Source organism: Aegilops tauschii, chromosome 4 (genome assembly GCF_002575655.3).
Source record: "Aegilops tauschii subsp. strangulata cultivar AL8/78 chromosome 4, Aet v6.0, whole genome shotgun sequence".
NCBI lineage: Eukaryota > Viridiplantae > Streptophyta > Magnoliopsida > Poales > Poaceae > Aegilops > Aegilops tauschii.
Genome location: NC_053038.3, coordinates 513,859,582 through 513,863,602, shown reverse-complemented (window position 1 = coordinate 513,863,602; position 4,021 = coordinate 513,859,582). Strand labels below are relative to the sequence as shown.

Here is a 4,021-nt window from a genome sequence, read left to right as displayed (position 1 = left end):
CGGCGGCAACCGGAGAGTAGCTGCCACAGACACAAAAAGCAACGACTGAACTGCCCTATTACAAGTTTCAAGAGGGTCCAGCTAGGGTACATAACTAGGTGACAAACATGTCACCTGACACAAATAAGCTAAGTGGGCTTGAACTGTAAGGTTCATATCTGAATTTTTTTCCATTTAATTCGGAAAAAAGAGATTCTTGTTCGTAGAACATCGATAGAGAAAAAAAAGCCGACTATCGGATTTGAACCGATGACCCTCGCATTACAAATGCGATGCTCTAACCTCTGAGCTAAGTGGGCTTACATAACGGAAATAGTGTAACAAATAGAAATAGGTATAGTATAGGAAATCCGTAAAATCTCAGATCTTAATTATTAATCTTAGCTATTAACTAGTTCTAAATTTGAAGTTATACTTATAAAACTAAAAAAATACTAAAACTTCTTAAAGATAAAGTTAGCTTGATATGCTTAACTACAGGATATTAAAAAAATAAAATTATAGAATTTATTGGTATTTTCATTCGATCATTATAGACTTTATTATTTGTTAATAATTTGAGGATTAATATTTCACTAAGGGGAAATAGAGTCAGAGTAAATAAAATTGCTAATTCTGATTAGAAAAATAAAATAAATATCAAGCGTTATAGTATAATTTTGAATACTATAAAAAAGTAAGACGGGAGGTGGGGGAGATAAAAACTTTTGGATATATTGATTCGGATTGAATTGCAAATACATCAAGGATAGAATCAATACAATTCTGAATTGCAATAAGCAAGCGAGGTCTCTCAAATAGAGTCGAACTGAACTGCTAGACTACGTTGAGTGATGAACTCAATGATTCAAAAAAAAAAAAACTAAGAGATGGATGAAATTACACAAGGAATCCTGGTCTCAAAGAAGAGGGAAATGAGGATATGGCGAAATCGGTAGACGCTACGGACATGATTGTATTGAGCCTTGGTATGGAAACCTGCTAAGTGGTAACTTCCAAATTCAGAGAAACCCTGAAATTAAAAAAGGGCAATCCTGAGCCAAATCCGTGTTTTGAGAAAACAAGGGGTTCTCGAACTAGAATACAAAGGAAAAGGATAGGTGCAGAGACTCAATGGAAGCTGTTCTAACGATTCGAGTTAATTACGTTGTGTTGTTAGTGGAATTCCTTCTAATTCTAAATTAGAGAAAGAGGGGTTCTCTCAACGTAGTCTAGCAGTTCAGTTCGACTCAAAGGACGACACTTTCGGTCAGTGAGCCGCCCACTCGTGACAGGAGCCGCATCGTCTTTGCTCGTGACCTCACTGCTAGCTCCCGCCGGTTGTGATCTCACTGTATTTTACCACTGCACTTGTCAACTCGATGTCGATCCATGGGCATGGATGTATGATGGAACGCAGAAATTTGTCCGCGAGCTGCGCAAAGCAAACAGTACTGCTGTATCTGGAAATCTACGAACGGGACATGAGAGTTGATCCATGTCGGGTGCGGGCCCAGGAGACACAACACAAGGTCAAGTCAATTAGCGAGACCTACAACTACAAGTGTGTGGGTGGATGAGCATGTGGAAGATGGTTATGTTAGGTCCACCTGATCGATGCATGCCTCACCTACAAACCACATGATTGGTTCCCGCCAGTTGCCACAGTGCTTAATCAAAACAGGAGCAATGTACATATACGGAGTACTAGTACGTTTGAAAATGCGAGAAGCAAATGGCAAAGATGGAGTGTTCACCGAATGCTTTTGTTTGAATTAAGCTCTCGTTGTTCGCTGCCAAAAAAATGGCAAAGGGTCATCTACTCTTGTGAATCTTAAACGCTATACCTACATCTCAGTCGATTGAATATCGAAGTTGGGTCAGTCGATTTTGGTCGAAGGAAGAAACAACCAGAGGAGAGGAATAAACTCACCGGAGGGGAGGAAGAAGTTCGATGGACATGGTAACCCAATATCTATCTTACGGTTTAGGGTGAGGGTGGTTGTGGACGGTTGTGGTGGGGGCGGTGGTGTGGGGATTCACTTGAGAAAAAACTCGATGCAGGGGAAGGGGGGCCTAGTGGGATGGCCGGGGGCGGCGGAAGACCGCGGTGGGAGGTGGTTCCGGGGAGGGCGAGGCGGCACGGGAGCGCCACCGGCCGCAGGCGGCGGTGGCCGATGGTCCGTGGTGGTGGCCGGGGGAAAGATGAGGATGAGGAAGAAGGGAACAACTATGGAAGATGATGCTCTTGATGTTGGATCTTGATCTGCGGTTGAGAAGAAATAAACTAATCACTTTAAAAATTTCAGTCGACTCATAAGAGCAACTCCAACGGGCCGACCCAAACGGACGGTGATTTTGTCTGTTTTTTGTCCGTTTGGGTCGGCCAGGCGGACAAGAAAGTCCGCTTCCGCGTTTGGGTCGGTGCGTGCGCCCAATGCTGGCCCGACCCATTTTTAGACGGCGCGAGAAAAAAAAAGAAACCATGCAATAATTATACATTAAGCCGGCCACGAAGGCCGGCGAGAGTCCACGCGTGTACATTAGCATTAATAAAAACTAAACATAAACTAAACTACGAGGCGGCGCACTGCCCTAGGCGTCGTCGTCATCCTTGGGGTCGGTGAGGTCGATGAGTGTCGGCGCAGGGTCGGCCCAGGAGAACGCCGAGTTCCAGAGGGCGTTCATGTCGGGCGCCGGCTGTGCAGGCAACGGCGCGGGCTGTGCGGCCTCCTGCGCCGCCGCGGCCTGGCGCGCCACCTCCTCGGCCTCGGCGTCGTGCTCGAGCATCTCGAGGTACTCGCCGTCGCGGCGCTCCTCGGCCAGCCGGATGTGGCGCCAGTGCTCGAGGTACGCCGCCTCTTGCGCCGGCGTCGCCCCTACCCAGACCAGCGGCGCGCTGGCCCAGACCGGCGGCTCGCGCGACGTGGGAGCGAGCGTGGCTAGATGTGGATGGGAGTTGGCTGGATGAGGACGGCCCCGCCGCACGGTTGGCTTAAAAAAGGGCGACCGCCGTCGCTGACGTGTGGGCCCGAGTGAAGGAAATATGCCCTAGAGGCAATAATAAAGTTGTTATTTATATTTCCTTATATCATGATAAATGTTTATTATTCATACTAGAATTGTATTAACCGGAAACTTAGTACATGTGTTAATACATAGACAAACAGAGTGTCACTAGTATGCCTCTACTTGACTAGCTCGTTAATCAAAGATGGTTAAGTTTCCTAGCCATGGACAAAGAGTTGTCATTTGATAAACGGGATCACATCATTAGAGAATGATGTGATTGACTTGACCCATCCGTTAGCTTAGCTCGATGATCGTTTAGTTTGTTGCTATTGCTGTCTTCATAACTTATACATGTTCCTATGACTATGAGATTATGCAATCCCGAATACCGGAGGAACACTTAGTGTGCTATCAAACGTCACAACGTAACTGGGTGATTATAAAGATGCTCTACAGGTGTCTCCTATGGTGTTTGTTGAGTTGGCATAGATCGAGATTAGGATTTGTCACTTCGAGTATCGGAGAGGTATCTGTGGGCCCTCTCGGTAATGCACATCACTATAAGCCTTGCAAGCATTGTAACTAATGAGTTAGTTACGGGATGATGCATTACGGAACGAGTAAAGAGACTTGCCAGTAACGAGATTGAACTAGGTATTGAGATACCGACGATCGAATCACGGGCAAGTAACGTACCGATGACAAAGGGAACAACGTATGTTGTTATGCTGTTTGACCGATAAAAGATCTTCGTAGAATATGTAGGAACCAATATGAGCATCCAGGTTCCGCTATTGGTTATTGACCGGAGATGATTCTCGGTAATGCCTACGTAGTTCTCGAACCCGTAGGGTCCGCACGCTTAACGTTCGGTGACAATTGGTATTATGAGTTTATGTGTTTTATGTACCGAAGGTAGTTCGGAGTCCTGGATATGATCACGGACATGTTGAGGTGTCTCGAAATGGTCGAGACATAAAGATCAATATATTGGATGACTATGTTTGGACATCGGAATGGTTCCGAGTGA

The 4,021-nt window shown here is 45.7% G+C and overlaps 1 non-coding gene across 1 annotated transcript; it reads right to left on the bottom strand.

Moving 5' to 3' along the window:
• Nucleotides 1-226: 226 nt before the first annotated feature.
• TRNAT-UGU (transfer RNA threonine (anticodon UGU)) lies at nt 227-299 on the bottom strand. Its single transcript has one exon. It is a non-coding gene; the product is annotated as a tRNA-Thr (tRNA).
• Nucleotides 300-4,021: the final 3,722 nt, after the last annotated feature.